Source organism: Mesoplodon densirostris, chromosome 8, assembly GCF_025265405.1.
Source record: "Mesoplodon densirostris isolate mMesDen1 chromosome 8, mMesDen1 primary haplotype, whole genome shotgun sequence".
NCBI classification, from domain to species: Eukaryota; Metazoa; Chordata; class Mammalia; order Artiodactyla; family Ziphiidae; genus Mesoplodon; species Mesoplodon densirostris.
This window is the reverse complement of record NC_082668.1, coordinates 113,845,778-113,862,286: the sequence shown is the minus strand read 5'-3', so window position 1 is coordinate 113,862,286 and position 16,509 is coordinate 113,845,778. Positions and strand designations below refer to the sequence as shown.

General features: G+C 38.8%; 1 protein-coding gene and 1 pseudogene across 2 annotated transcripts in view; one reads left to right on the top strand and one right to left on the bottom strand.

Moving 5' to 3' along the window:
• Positions 1–16,509, top strand: part of DPP10 (dipeptidyl peptidase like 10) — a 689,759-nt gene that overhangs the window by 288,584 nt on the left and 384,666 nt on the right. The gene's annotated exons all lie outside the window — the stretch shown is intronic.
• On the bottom strand, positions 14,637–15,112 carry LOC132495401 (mitochondrial import inner membrane translocase subunit Tim17-A-like; annotated as a pseudogene).

Below are 16,509 nucleotides of genomic sequence, written 5' to 3'. Positions count from 1 at the left end.
AATATAACCTTCAACCACTTATTATATGCCTATCTCAACACTTAAAATGAAGGAAAGTGAAAAGGAAAATATGATGAGAGAAGAGATTTTATTCAACTAATTATTTTTACCTGGTACATTTTGGGTTCAGTAAAAGTCAAGATCTGATCAATATTTTGTATGTATATACATATTTATATATATTATATATAATATAATATATATACATATGGTCCTATATAATGATAATTAATATTCAACATGGTAATTTTGAAGTATCATAAGAAATATATCAATGCTTACTTTTACTCCAGTCAAAACTGCAATCTAATATTTATTTTAGAGAAATGCTTACCTTATATGTTTGAAATACATTATGAGTTAATCAGAAAACTCAATCAGTATCTAATGTCACTCCACTTTCCTCCCTAGTTAAATAGTTAAATCAGAAAATTTGGTAAATTTGGTGATTTCTAGGACAAAATAGCGCATTTTAACTTAATGACCAGTGGGGACCTACTGACTCACTGAGGAGTCCACATGTTTTTCTGAATTTTAGCCTTGCCGTGGATGTCCTCATGGCAGTTGTGTTCATTCCAGCACTGACTACGTTCCTATATTGATAATGTTGTTAAATATTTAACTTCTCTCTCATTAATTTCAACTTCTAAATTTTAAAACTACCTAGGAAAATAAAATTTTAAGACCTCAACACTATGATTTATTTAGGCTTGTTTTCTTTTGTCTTGGAGAGTGGAAACTGAAGACAAACCACAATCAAAGTGTATTGATTGAGCATCGTGGCTTCAGTGTGTGTGTGTGTGTAATCAAGCTCTCTAATGATTAATTACATGCCAGTTTTGGGCATTTCTAGAATGTTGAGACTTGTGGAATTATCAGGCATATTGAAATAAACTATGATATAGAGGACTAGTAAAAAGCAAAACAACTTTCTAAAATGAAAAGAGATGAGGTGTATTTGTACTATGCTTACTTTACATATATGTAGCCTGTCTACAAATCTATTACTTGTGTGCCTATTTTAGTCGAATATATGAGCCCTCTAATAATGTTACACATAAAATATACATGCTAACAATGTATGCTTTGTTTATATTTTGCTGGGTTCTCCTCTTACCACAAGAAATTTTAACCTAATTGAGCCATAACCCTTTCCTTTTTGCCTTCATTCTGAAAGCAGAGACAGATAAAGAGACAACCTCTGTGACCCATGTGTGCTATGGTAGAGGTAGAGGCTCACAACTGACAACTGCCATTGCAAACAGTTAGTGCTGATGGGCACCTGTGTTAAACTCTTCTGAGGCCCCATTGGTGACTTGGGTGGGTATATGGCAGTCAGTTATCAAAGTTTGGGATAAGTCAGTTTTCATTTTGCAAGTTTGATTTTAAAGATTTCTAACCACATGAGAGGCAGCTTTCATGATTTCATCATCACAGTTATAATTGGTCTTTTTATTCCACACAGGCAGTGTTAACTTTATGAAACATAAAACATGTACTAAACTTAATTATCCTGGAGTGTCCACCAGCTCTTCCATTAACCGACTACTCTCTAGGGATGAAAAAGGCAATTTGAGGAAAGGTGGGCCTCAAAGAACTCTGTAAAGAGATCAACAAAAATAAAAATTTTGAGGAACAAAAACTGAATATAATATGAATCCAAATCAGAGAGTATATTTCTATGTAAATGTTGCCCAACTTACAACAATTGAATAATTGGGATTATTTTTAACTTCTTAGATTTTAATTTTAGTCTTACAACTAGAGTTTAAAGAAAAAATTGGAAAGATATCCATATCATAAGAGTCCACCCTTAGGCATTATTACTTACAAGGCTTATAGAAGGACATATATATACTGAACATCTTTGTTCAAATCACTGTGCTAGATGATGTGGATATAAAACAGAATAGAATATGGAATTTGTCCTCAAGGATAGAAAATGACATTAAATTTTTTTCTTTCTTCTCAGCATATAGCAATAAATGCAGTATTTTCCCTTTTTAAAATTAGTAACCACGGAATTCATTTGAATATTAAATGGTGATAAGAGTTTCAAATTTTAGCCTTATAAGGACTTTCTAGTGACTGATATAATAGGTTTCAGAGGCTCATTAACTCTACCTGGTGTCCACATAAGTAATCACACACTCTGTTGTATGAAAGGATTACATTTTTCATAACGACCTGAAAATATAAAACCTGTCTTTCTCTCCCTATTAGTTATTCTCTTTTGGCACATAAGTAGAAGAGACATAATGCAGTACCAGGAGTTTTATCTATTTGAGCTCAAGTAATATCTCCCAAGGTGACATTCCATAGCTAAAGAGGCAGTCTTCTTGGTTTTGTGTTTGAAAACACACTTATTTAGATCGAGATTTAAGATGGTGCTTTTTTTTGCAGGAATTTAAAAATGCTTAACATACATACATTTAATCATTTCTTTTTACAAGTATATTCAGGCTTCTGAAGTTCTCTAATGAGCTCTTGTTTTTGCCCAGTTGCCTATACATTTCTCTAGAAAATTTGCATCATCATGACAAAGTGGTAGTTACCTAACTGTGTCCTTACTATTAGATTCTGGGTCTCTCTCATGGTACCCTCTCAGAATCCTGGGAAGTGGCAAAAGAAAGTCACTGCAAGGTTGCAGTGAACATAAATTTGATTTGGCCACTGCTAGGTTTTGTGAACGGGAAGAAAGAGTTGTGTACCGTGAACAATTGCAGTGGTGTCACGTGGATTTGATCAGGAGATATTCCCTGGCCCAACCAAAGTCTGCTTACACATGGGATTAACCCCACATGACAGTGGGAACCTCTTACATAATGAGGTAGGGAAGTGACCATTTCAGATTAAATTTCAGAGTTATGGGGGATTAACTGTAGAGTACATTCTGACTACAGATCCAAAGGAAATATGAAATTAAATCCAATAGTGATGTATTCATGAATGCAAATTTCATTATTTAACCAATTTTTATTGATTAGCCCCTCTCTGCCTTCTGTATCAGGAGGATGAAAAGGTGAGCAAAATGAATGTGTCCTTATGTCTTGTGATCTCAAAAGCCCCAAATGCCCTGAAACATTGTAGTAATTATTTGTTTGTTTGTTTTGTTTTTCAGTAAAATTTACAACCCAGTGACTAAAAGTGAACTTCTTGGAGTAGTTGAGATGTCTCACTCCCTCCTTCCCTTTTTCTCTCCCTCGCTCTTCCTTTCTTTCAACTACACAAGCAAAAAGCATTCTTTGGTAAAGAAATGCCCTTTCCTGTTGGCCTCTCAGACACCATGTTACTTCGAAATTTCTTTTATTCATTTATATCTTTCAGGAATTGAATAGTATTTTGAGAATTTAACACCTTGCTTTACTTTACTGCTTTTCTACTAAAGAATTGAGATTTTAGCTATCTACAGAGACACCTCAAACTCAACATGTTCAAAGTTGATTCACTATTATTCCTTGCTAACTCTTTCTGCTGTTTTCCAAACTATAAGAATGATAGCATCACCTGCCAATCATGTAGAACTCCTCCATGACTCCCTTTCCTGATCCCTTACATCCAGATGGCATCCAATTTCAATCAACTTTACCTCCTTACCACTTCCTCATCTTGTTCCCTTGTAGTCATCCTCTTATTTCCACCTTAATTCAGACTTCATTCATCTTTTGCCTAGCCTGCTTCTTCTATGTGTTCTCCTTAAAATCTTGTCTCTCTTCAACACATATACCTTGCAGGAGTAAGTTGATCATGAACATATCAAATCAGTTGTATCAGTTCCTGATTTAATCTTCTTTTCCTGACTTCTCATTGCCTACTACATTATAATCCAGATTCCTTGGTATGACATACAATGTCCCCCATTATAGGGAGTCTGCCCACCACTTCAACAATTACAAAACCTTACCATATTTAATAGTTTGGTCCCTGATATGGACTGAATGTTTGTGTTCCTCCAGAATTCACCTATCCTAACCCTCCAATGTGATGGCATTAGGAGGTGGGACCTTTGGGAGTTAATTAAGTTAATTAAGTCATGAGGGTGGGGCCTCATGAATGGGATTAGTGCCCTTATAAAAAGAGACAAGAGAACTACTCTCTCTATCTCTCTGCTCTTTGCCATGTAAGGAGAGACTAAGACAGTCATCTGCAAACCAGGAAGTGGGCTCTCACTTGATGCCAGTTGTGATGGTACCTTGATCTTGGACCTCCCAACCTCCAGAACTGTGAGAAATAGATGTTTGTTGTTTAAGCCACCCAGGATATGGTAATTTGTTATAGCAGCTTGAACTGACTAAGATGATCTCTAAACTATGATAAGTTGTCTAACTCCTTTGTATTGTTGTTCAAGCTATTTCCTCTACCTTGAATGACCTTCAAGGTAGATTAGTTCCAGACATGTGTAATAGCTATAAACCACATTTGGAAATTATTCATATTCCTCTGAGAGAGAATTTAATGCTTTCTTATGCCTCCAACAGCATCCTATTTCTATCTATCTTTTCTTGTAATTTCTTTGAGGACAACATCTGTAACTGATTCATCATTGAGATTCTTATACCCAGCTTTGCATCTGACACATGGTAAATGCCAGACCTTGGCAAGGTACTGATAGCTATTTGTATTTTATGTGATTCATTTAGGCTGAAAGAATTAGGATGCTTCAAGTGTTTCAATACCAAGCTTTCAAGATCAAAGAAATCCAAAAGAGATACTTGAAGAATCAGTTTCTGAGTTTTTTAGAATGGAAAGAACTTAGGTAAAAAATCATAATACTGTTGGCAGCCATCTCTTTAAATATGTAAGAGTGATTTTTTTAACGTTTTTATTGGAGTATAATTGCTTTACAATGGTGTGTTAGTTTCTGCTTTATAACGAAGTGAATCAGTTATACATATATCCCCATATCTCTTCCCTCTTGCATCTCCCTCCCTCCCACCCTCCCTATCCCACCCTTCTAGCTGGTCACAGAGCGCCGAGCTGATCTCCCGGTGCTATGCGACTGCTTCCCACTAGCTATCTATTTTACATTTGGTATTGTATATATGTTCATATATACGCTACCACTCTCTCAGTTTCTCCCAGCTTACCCTTCCCCATACCCATGTTCTCAAGTCCATTCTCTAGTAGGTCTGCATCTTTATTCATGTCTTGCCCCTAGGTTCTTCATGATCTTTTTTTTTTTTTGGTTCCATTTATATGTGTTAGCATAAGGTATTTGTTTTTCTCTTTCTGACTTCCTTCACTCTGTTTGACAGACTCTAGATCCATTCACCTCACTAAAAATAACTCATATTAGTTCCTTTATATGGCTGAGTAATATTCCATTGTATATATATGCCACATCTTCTTTATCCATTCATCTGTTGATGGACACTTAGGTTGCTTCCATGTCCTGGCTATTGTGAATAGAGCTGCAATGAACATTGTGGTACATGACTCTTTTTGAAATATGGTTTTCTAAGGGTATATGCCCAGTAGTGGGATTGCTGGGTCATATGGTAGTTCTATTTTTAGTTTTTTAAGGAACTTCCATAATGTTCTCCATAGTGGCTGTATCAATTTACATTCCCACCAACAGTGCAAGAAGGTTCCCTTTTCTCCACACCCTCTCCAGCATTTATTGTTTGTACACTTTTTGCGGATGGCCATTCTGACCGGTATGAGGGGATACCTCATTGTAGTTTTGATTTGCATTTCTCTAATGATTAATGATGTTGAGCATCCTTTAATGTGTTTGTTGGCAATCGGTATATCTTCTTTGGAGTAAAGTCTATTTAGGCCTTCTGCCCATTTTTGGATTGGGTTGTTTGTTTTTTTCATATTCAGCTGTATGAGCTGCTTGTATATTTTTGAGATTAATCCTTTGTCAGTTGCTTCATTTGAAAATATTTTCTCCCATTCTGAGGGTTGTCTTTTCGTCTTGTGTATGGTTTCCTTTGCTGTGCAAAAGCTTTTAAGTTTCATTAGGTCCCATTTGTTTATTTTTGTTTTTATTTCCATTTCTCTATAAGGTGGGTCCAAAAGGATCTTGCTGTGATTTATGTCATAGAGTGTTCTGCCTATGTTTTCCTCTAAGAGTTTGATAGTGTCTGGCCTTACATTTAGGTCTTTAATCCATTTTGAGTTTATTTTTGTGTATAGTGTTAGGGAGTGTTCTAATTTCATTCTTTTACATGTGGCTGTCCAGTTTTCCCATAACCACTTATTGAAGAGGCTGTCTTTTCTCCATTGTATATTCTTGCCTCCTTTATCAAAAATAAGGTACCGTATGTGCATGGATTTATTTATGGGCTTTCTGTCCTGTTCCATTGATCTATATTACTGTTTTTGTGCCAGTACCATACTGTCTTGATTACTGTAGCTTTGTAGTATAAAGTCTGGAAGCCTGATACCTACAGCTCTGTTTTTCTTCATTAAGATTCCTTTGGCTATTTGGGGTCTTTTGTGTTTCCATACAAATTGTGAAATATTTTGTTCTAGTTCTGTGAAAAATGCCATTGGTATTTTGATAGGGAGTGCATTGAATCTGTAGATTACTTTGGGTAGCATAGTCATTTTCACAATGTTGATTCTTCCAATCCAAGATCATGGTATATCTCTCCAACTGTTTGTATCATCTTTAATTTCTCTCATCAGTGTCTTATAATTTTCTACATACAGATCTTTTGTCTCCTTATTAGGTTTATTCCTAGGCATTTTATTCTTTTGGTTGCAATGGTAAATGGGAGTGTATTCTTAATTTCACTTTGAGATTTTTCAACATTAGTGTATAGAAATGCAAGAGATTTCTGAGCATTAATTTTGTATTCTGCTACTTTACCAAATTCAATGATTAGCTCTAGTAGTTTTCTGGTAGCATCTTTAGGATTCTCTATGTATAGTATCATGTCATCTGCAAACAGTGACAGCTTTACTTCTTCTTTTCTGATTTGGATTCTTTTATTTCTTTTTCTTCTCTGATTGCTGTGGCTAAAACTTCCAAACCTATGTTGAATAATAGTGGTGAGAGTGGGCAGCCTTGTCTTGTTCCTGATCTTAGTGGAAATGGTTTCAGTTTTTCACCATTGAGGACGATGTTGGCTGTGGGTTTGTCATATATGGCCTTTCTTACATTGAGGTAAGTTCACTCTATGCCTACTTTCTGGAAGGTCTTTATCATAAATGGGTGTTGAATTTTGTCAAAAGCTTTCACTGAATCTATTGAGATGATCATATGGTTTTTCTCCTTAAATTTGTTAACATGGTATATCACATTGATTGATTTGCGCATATTGAAGAATCCTTGAATTCCTGGGATAAACCCCACTTGATCATGCTGTATGATCCTTTTAATGTGCTGTTGGATTCTGTTTGCTAGTATTTAGTTGAGGATTTTTGCATCTATGTTCATCAGTGATATTGGTCTGTAGTTTTCTTTTTTTGTGACTTTTTTTTTCTGGGCTTGGTATCAGGGTGATGGTGGCCTTGTAGAATGAGTTTGGGAGTGTTCTGCTCTCTGCTGTATTTTGGAAGAGTTTGAGAAGGATAGGTGTTAGCTCTTCTCTAATTGTATGATAGAATTCGCCTGTGAAGCCATCTGGTCCTGGGCTTTTGTTTGTTGGAAGATTTTAAATCACAGTTTCAATTTCAGTGCTTGTGATTGGTCAGTTCATAGTTTCTATTTCTTCCTGGTTCAGTCTCAGATGGTTGTGCATTTCTAGGAATTTGTCCATTTCTTCCAGGTTTTCCATTTTATTGGCATATAGTTTCTTGTAGTAATCTCTTATGATCCTTTGTATTTCTGCAGTGGCAGTTGTTACTTCCCCTGTTTCATATCTAATTCTGTTGATTTGAGTGTTCTCCCTTTTTTTTCTTCATGAGTCTGGCTAATGGTTTGTCAATTTTGTTTATCTTCTTAAAGAACCAGCTTTTAATTTTATTGATCTTTGCTATCGTTTCCTTCATTTCTTTTTCATTTACGTCTGATCTGATCTTTAAGATTTCTTTCCTTCTGCTAACTTTGCGGTTTCTTTGTTCCTCTTTCTCTAATTGCTTTAGGTGTAAGTTTCGGTTGTTTATTTGAGATGTTTCTTGTTTCTTAAGGTAGGATTTTATTACTATAAACTTCCATCTTAGAACTGCTTTTGCTGCATCTCATAGGTTTTGGGTCATCGTGTTTTCACTGTCATTTCTTTCTAGGTATTTTTTGATTTCCTCTTTGGTTTCTTCAATGATCTCTTGGTTATTAAGTAGTGTATTGTTTAGCCTCCATGTGTTTGTATTTTTAACAGATTTTTTCCTTTAATTGATATCTAGTCTCATAGTGTTGTGGTCAGAAAAGATACTTGATACAATTTCAATTTTCTTAAATTTATCAAGGCTTGATTTGTGACCCAAGATATTATGTGTCCTGGAAAATGTTCTATGAGCACTTCAGAGGAATGTGTATTCTGTTGTTTTTGGATGGAATGTCTTATAAATATCAATTAAGGCCATCTTGTTTAATGTATCATTAAAACTTGTGTTTCCTTATTTATTTTCATTTCAGATGATCTGTCCATTGGTGCAAGTGGGGTGTTAACATCCCCTACTATGATTGTGTTACTGTCGATTTCCCCTTTTATGGCTGTTAGTATTTGCCTTATGTATTGATGTGCTCCTATGTTGGGTGCATAAATATTTACAATTGTTATATCTTCTTCTTGGATTGATCCCTTGGATTGATCATTATGTAGTGTCTTTCTTTGTCTCTTGTAATAGTCTTTGTTTTAAAATCTATTTTGTCTGATATGAGAATTCCTACTCCAGCTTTCTTGATTTCCACCTGCTTGGAATATCTTTTTCCATCCCCTCACTTTCAGTCTGTGTGTGTCCCTAGGTCTGAAGTGGGTCTCTTGTAGACAGCATATACACGGGTCTTGTTTTTGTATCCATTCAGCCAGTCTGTGTCTTTTGGTTGGAGCATTTAATATATTTACATTTAAGGTAATTATCAATATGTATGTTCCTATTCCCATTTTCTTAATTGTTTTGGCTTTGTTATTGTAGGTCTTTTCATTCTCTTGTGTTTCCTGCCTAGAGAAGTTCCTTTAGCATTTGTTGTAAAGCTGGTTTGGTGGTGCTGAAATTCTCTTAGCTGTTGCTTGTCTGTAAAGTTTTTAATTTCTCTGTCAAATCTGAATGAGCTCCTTGCTGGATAGAGTAATCTTTGTTTTAGGTTTTTCCCTTTCATCACTTTAAATATGTCCTGCCACTCCTTTCTGGCTTGCAGAGTTTCTGCTGAGAGATCTGCTGTTAACCTTATGGGGATTCCTTTGTATGTTATTTGTTGTTTTTCCCTTGTTGCTTTTAATATTTGTTCTTTGTGTTTAATTTTTGATAGTTTGATTAATATGTGTCTTGGTGTGTTTCTCCTTGGATTTTTCCTATATGGGACTCTCTGTGCTTCCAGGGCTTGGTTAGCTATTTCCTTACCCATATTAGGGAAGTTTTCAACTATAATCTCTTCAACTATTTTGTCAGTCCCTTTCTTTTTCTCTTCTTCTTCTGGGACCCCTATAATTCGAATGTTGGTGCATTTAATATTGTCCCAGAGGTCTCTGAGACTGTCCTCAGTTCTCTTCATTCTTTTTTCTTTATTCTGCTCTGCAGTAGTTATTTCCACTGTTTTATCTTCCAGGTCATTTATCCGTTCTTATGCCTCAGTTATTCTGCTATTGATCCCTTGTAGAGAATTTTTAATTTCATTTATTGTGTTGTTCATGATTCTTTGTTTGCTCATTAGTTCTTCTAGGTCCTTGTTAAACGTTTCTTGTATTTTCTCCATTCTATTTCCAAGATTTTGGATCATCTTTACTATCATTTTCCTGAATTCTTTTTCAGGTTGACTGCCTATTTCCTCTTCATTTGTTAGGTCTGGTGGGTTTTTACCTTGCTCCTTCATCTGCTGCTCCTTCATCTGTCTTCTCGTTTTGCTTAACTTACTGTGTTTGGGGTCCCCTTTTCATAGGCTGCAGGTTCATAGTTCCTGTTGTTTTTGGTGTCTGCCCCCAGTGTCTATGTTCTGTTCAGTGGGTTTGTTTGGTTCCCCTTCCTCGTGGAGGGGACTAGTTCCTGTGTTCCAGTGGATGAGGCTGACTCTTGTCTTTCTGGTGGGCAGGTCCATGTCTGGTGGTGTGTTCTGGGCCTTCTGTGACCTTATTATTATTTTAGGCAGCCTCCCTGCTAATGGGTGGGGTTTTGTTCCTGTCTTGCTAGTTGTTTGGCATAGGGTGTCCAGCACTGTAGCTTGCTGGTCTTTAAGTGCAGCTGGGTCTTGGCATTGAGATGGAGATCTCTGGGAGATTTTTGCCGTTTGATATTACGTGGAGCTGGGAGTTCTCTGGTGGGCCAATGTAATGAACTTGGCTCTGCCACCTCAGAGGCACAGCCCTGACACCTGGCTGGAGCACCAAGAGCCTTTAATCCACATGGCTCAGAATAAAGGGGAGAGAGAGAGAGAGAGAGAGAAAGGAAGGAAGGAAGGAAGGGAGGGAGGAAAAGATAAAGTCTAATAAAATAAAAAACAAAAAATAATGATTAAAAATATTTTTTTACATAATTTAAAAAGAAAGAAAGAAAGAAAGAAGGGAATAACCAAACGAAAAAAATCCATCAATGATAACAAGAGCTGAAAACTATACTGAAAAAAAAAAAAAAGGACAGACAGAACCATAGGACAAATGGTAAAAGCAAAGTCATACAGAGAAAATCACACAAAGCAGCATACACATACACACTCACAAAAAGTTAAGAGAGAAAAAAAAAAAAATATATATATATCATTGCTCCCAATGATATATATATATCATTGCTCCCAAAGTCCACCGCCTCTATTTGGGATGATTCGTTCTCTATTCAGGTATTCCACAGATGCAGGGTACATCAAGTTCATTGTGGAGATCTAATCCGCTGCTCCTGAGGCTGCTGGGAGAGATTTCCCTTTCTCTTCTTCGTTCTCACAGCTCCTGAGGTTCAGCTTTGTGTTTGGCCCCGCCTATGCTTGTAGGTCGCCTGAGGGCGTCTGTTCTTCGCTCAGACAGGACGGGGTTAATGGAGCCGCTGATTCGGGGGCTTTGTCTCACTCAGGCCGGGGGGAGGGAGGGGCACGGAGGTGGGGCGAGCCTGCGGTGGCAGAGGCCGGTGTGACGTTGCAGCAGCCTGAGGCGCGCCGTGCGTTCTCCCGGGGAAGTTGTCCCTGAGTCACGGAACCCTGGCAGTGGCGGGCTGCACAGGCTCCCGGGAGGAGAGGTGTGGAGGGTGACCTGTGCTCGCACACAGGCTTCTTGGTGGCAGCAGCAGCGGCCTTAGTGTCTCATGCCTGTCTCGGGGGCCCGTGTTGATAGCCGTGGCTCGCGCCCGTCTCTGGAGCTCCTTTAAGCAGCGCTCTTAATCCCCTCTCCTCCCGCACCAGGAAACAAAGAGGGAAGAAAATGTCTCTTGCCTTTTCGGCAGCTCCAGACTTTTCCCCGGACTCCCTCCCGGCCAGCTGTGGTGCACTGACCCCTTTCAAGCTGTGTTCATGCCGCCAACCCCAGTCCTCTCCCTGCGCTCCGACCGATGCCCGAGCCTCAGCTCCCAGCCCCCACCCGTCCCGGCGGGTGAGCAGACAAGCCTCTCAGACTGGTGAGTGCTGGGCGGCACCGACCCTCTGTGCGGGAATCTCTCCGCTCTGCCCTCTGCACCCCTGTGGCTGCGCTCTCCTCCGCGGCTCCGAAGCTTCCCCCCTCCGCCACCTGCAGTCTCCGCCCACGAAGGGGCTTCCTAGTGTGTGGAAACCTTTCCTCCTTCATGGCTCCCTCCCACTGGTGCAGGTCCCGTCTCTATTCTTTGTCTCTGTTTTTCCTTTTTTCTTTTGCCCTACCGAAGTACGTGGGGATTTTCTTGCCTTTTGGGAGGTCTGAGGTCTTCTGTCAGCGTTCAGTAGGTGTTCTGTAGGAGCAGTTCCACGTGTAGATGTATTTCTGATGTATCTGTGGGGAGGAAAGTGATCTCTGCGTCTTACTCTTCCGCCATCTTGAAGCTCCTCCAGTGTAAGAGTGATTTTGAAACAAATATTTATCCATGAGCAGTGATATCACAAAATTGTTAATAATTCTCTTTAAATATACAGGGAAAACGTAATTTTTTTTCTTTTAACTGATTTGGTCATCCTTTTGAGTCATTACCTCTGTGCAGTGGGAAAACATACTTTATTTTGGTCTATTTGTGTCTAATCTTCTGCATTAACCTATAATGCACTAAATTCAGCTACCCTTTAGGTAATGCTGTCTCCCATGGTTAAACATGCTCAGTCTCATGGCTAGCCTCCATCTGTTGATTCTCACCATAAAATGGCATCTGGGGAAGAGTTGATTTCCTATCCTCATGCTGCTAAGATAATATTCACGCATTGTAATGCCCTCTGGCATCTCTGGACTCAAACGTTTTTATCCTATTTCCCTGCGGTTGCTGCTCTCTCTGTTGATCTTAATGGCTGAGTTCCTCAACTGGTAGAGCCCAGATTGGCCTCATGCATTTAATGTTGTCCCAGAGTTCTCTTAGGCTTTTTTCATTTCTTTTCATTCTTTTTTCTTTATTCTGTTCCACAGCAGTGATTTCCAGCATCCTGTCTTCCAGGTCATTTATCCGTTCTTCTGCCTGTTATTCTGCTATTGATTCCATCTAGTGTATTTTTCATTTCCGTTATTGTACTGTTCATCTCTGTTTATTTGTTCTTTAGGTCTTCTAGGTCTTTGTTAAACATATCTTGCATCTTCTCAATCTTTGCCTCCATTCTTTTTCCGAGGTCCTGGATCATCTTCACTATCATTATTCTGAATTCTTTTTCTGGAATGTTGCCTACCTCCACTTCTTTTAGTTGTTTTTCTGGGGTTTTATCTTGCTCTTTCACCTGGTACATATTCCTCTGGCTTTTCATTTTGTCTATCTTTCTGTGAATGTGGTTTTCATTCCACAGGCTGCAGAATTGTAGTTCTTCTTTATTCTGCTGCCTGTTCTCTGGTGGATGAGGCTATGTAAGAGGCTTGTGCAAGCTTCCTGATGTGAGGGACTGGTGGTGTGTAGAGCTGGGTGTTGCTCTGCTGGGCAGAGCTCAGTAAAACTTTAATGTGTTTGTCTCCTGGGTGAGGCTGAGTTCCCTCCCTACTGGTTGTTTGGCATGAGGCTACCCAGCACTGGAGCCTACTGGCTCTTTGCTGGGGCTAATGGTGGACTCAGGAGGGCTCATGCCAAGTACTTCCCAGAATTTCTGCTGCCAGTGTCCTTGTCCCCATGGTGAGCCACAGCTGCCCCCCACCTCTGCAGGAGACCCTTCAACACCAGCAGGTATGTCTGGTTCAGTCTTCTGTGGGGTCACTGCTCCTTCCCCTGGGTCCTGATGTGCACACTACTTTGTGTGTGCCCTCCAAGCATGGAGTCTCTGTTTCCCCCTGTTCTGTCCAAGTCCTGCAATCAAATCCCACTAGCCTTCAAAGTCTGATTCTCTGGTAACTCCTTCTCCCATTGCTGGACCCCCAGGTTGGGAAGCCTTACATAGGGCTCAGAACCTTCACTCCAGTGGGTGGACTTCTGCGGTATACTTGTTCTTCAGTTTGTGAGTCACCCACCCAGCAGTTTGGGATTTGATTTTATTGTGATTGCTCCCCTCCTACCATCTCATTGTAGCGTCTCCTTTGTCTTTGAATGTGGGGTATCTTTTTTGGTGAGTTCCAGTGTCTTCCTGTCAGTGATTGTTCAGCAGTTAGTTGTGATTCTGCTGCTCTCGCAAGACGGAGTGCACGTCCCTCTACCGAGACTAGATTCTGATACTCACTACTCTTCTGGGATTTATTGAACTGGACTGTCTGCATTTTAATGTGGCAAACTGAAGAACACAAGATATTTTTAATGCAATTTTAAAAATGATTATTGAATAATGATACTTGAGTGTTTACTTTTGACTTCTGTAGTAAGTGTCATTATGTAGAACAGTTTGTACCCAGGCAGAGCCTTGTGAAGCAAAGATTGTAACCCTTAGCAATCAGGAGAGCTTATAAACGTAAACTGAGACAGCAGAATCAGGGCCTTATCTGAATGCTGTGTTCCAGTTCTGCTCAGTGAATGTTGGAAGAATTTAAAGGAAGAGGAGAATCAAGAAAATTATGTAGAGAAAACAGAAATATAAATTTATTTTGTTTTAAATTAGAAGGGTGTAAGGAAAGACTAAATCTATTTTCAAATTAAAATTATTCTAAAGTAAGTTTTTTTTTTTTTAAGAGCAATGTCCAGGAGTTTTTTTTTATTGTTTGACTAACAGAACAAAACCAGGCAGAGAAGTCCACAAGGATATGGTGGTCATACTTCATTGCTGCTTGCCATTTGGTCCTAGCACATCTTCCTAGCACTTATTGTGTTTCCTTTGAAATATTTTAGACATTTATTTAATCACAAATGCAATCCAAATATGAATAAATTAATGTATTATCTTTTAGGAAACCCCACCCCCATGTTCCTTTAAATAGAAGAAGATGCTAAATGTCTCTTCATAGTCTGTTTGGCCATAGTTGTCCCACCTATCATTTGAAAAACAGTTTGAAATCCTTTTCTCATTCCATTAAAGAAATCCTGGGAAAGAAATCCTATTGATATTGTCCATAGTCTCCAAGCGGTGAGGATGGTAACTGGGCTGAAGGCCACTGCAAGGGGTCTTCAGCAAATGGAGGATAATTGGGAAATTGGGCAGAGGAAAATCTTGTCTAGGAGACACCAGCTCCTTCAATTAAAGCCCAGAGAATGCCACCCATCACAGCTGACCCAACCATGGCCACTAGTCTGTTTCTTGCTGCCAGTATGGCTCCTGTTAAGGCACCGCTCATGATGGAGTTCCAGGGATCTTCTTTCCCTCTGACTTGAACCATACTGCAGTCAGTCATGGAAAACAGACCTTCCCCAAACAGCAAAGCTGCCTCTCAACTGCAGAGCCCTGGTTTTAATAGCTGTCAAATTCCTTCCTAGTCTGTGGTTTACTCCCACTGGAGAACTGCAAAAACCTTTGATTACCATCACCTATGGTTCTCATCTTAACGGCCCTACCACAGTCATCCACAATTCGCATGCATACTCTTGTACCTTGACTCCATGGTCAAAATAAATTTTCAAATTCAGTTTAATCTAGGGGCATTGTTGATTAAATTTTAGATGACAATTTGTTATCTGACTGAGATGAAGAAACCACATGACAGATTTACTGGTTGCTGTTTTGTACTTTGTGAGTTTAGCTCACAGTCAATTTTAAAGGTCTGCTAGTTAGAAGGTGCTGCCTCTCTACTACTGTGACTAAAACCTTTTTGACTTTAATTTTATCTCTGTTCAAAGAATTAACATAATTAACATCCTTTCAAAAGTTCTACAATCACATTGAGATTACTTTTAAAGAGAAGTTAGCTCTAGGTTTTACTTAAAAGACAGATTCTTAAACTTTTAGATATCAGTTAAGGTCTGTACATTTTATTGCATTTGATATGCATTGGATAAATTCAATTTTAAAATGTGACAAATCTTGTTTGAAAGGAAAGAACCCTCACTGAACAGAATTGTTGCACCCTAGTGTGTACTTTAATTTGGAATTTTCAGAATATGAATTTGTTTAGCATTGCAACAAACAAACAGAATCCTTATCTATACAAGTCCCCCATCCTAAAGAAGAACTTTGAATTTGGGTATCTATGCACAAACAAAAAGAGAGGATTTTCCTGTTAGCCCTTTGATACAATGTGGTTATTAGCTGCTTGATTTTATTTTATTAAATTTTTAAATTTTTCGGCCACACTGTGCAGTTAGCAGGATCTTAGTTCCCCAACCAGGGATTGAACCCATGCCCTCAGCAGTGAAAGCCCAGAGTCTTAACCACTGGACTGCCAGACAATTCCCTTAGCTGCTTGATTTTAAAACTTTATAGAAGAATGTGTTTTGGGGCAGACGTGTTGGTAAATCTGTTTCTGTTGCCAAGAATACAAGAGGACAACCCAGCCTTTCATCGTGGTGAACCTCATTTATCATCCTGTCACTGCACCATCTTTTTCCAGTTTCATCCTGGACCAGGATTTCATGGCACAGAAAGAAAGCTGGGCATCAAACCATAGCATATGAACAAATATGGCCCAAATATTTGAGAGCATAAACATGCCTCTCTCACTGGGCACCAGTTGAGAGGGTTGAAGCCCATTCATTGTAATTGCAGTTCAGAGTAGAAGAAGAAACTGTGTCCAGATGAGAAACAATTTGAATGTTTGTGTGGGTTTGGATTTTAATAGCTCTGTCACGTTCCATCACTGTTTGCTTGAGCATTTCCCCGATATGCTCTCCCAACACTGAGGCCATTTCTGCTTCTTTCTTGATATCACTCATTGTTTTCAAAATGTGGTTTTCCATGCTCTCTTCTCCAAATAATCTCAGTTAGGTTTGAAATTTAATAAATGGTCAGTAAAAATATAGCCCCCTAGGAGCTTAAGT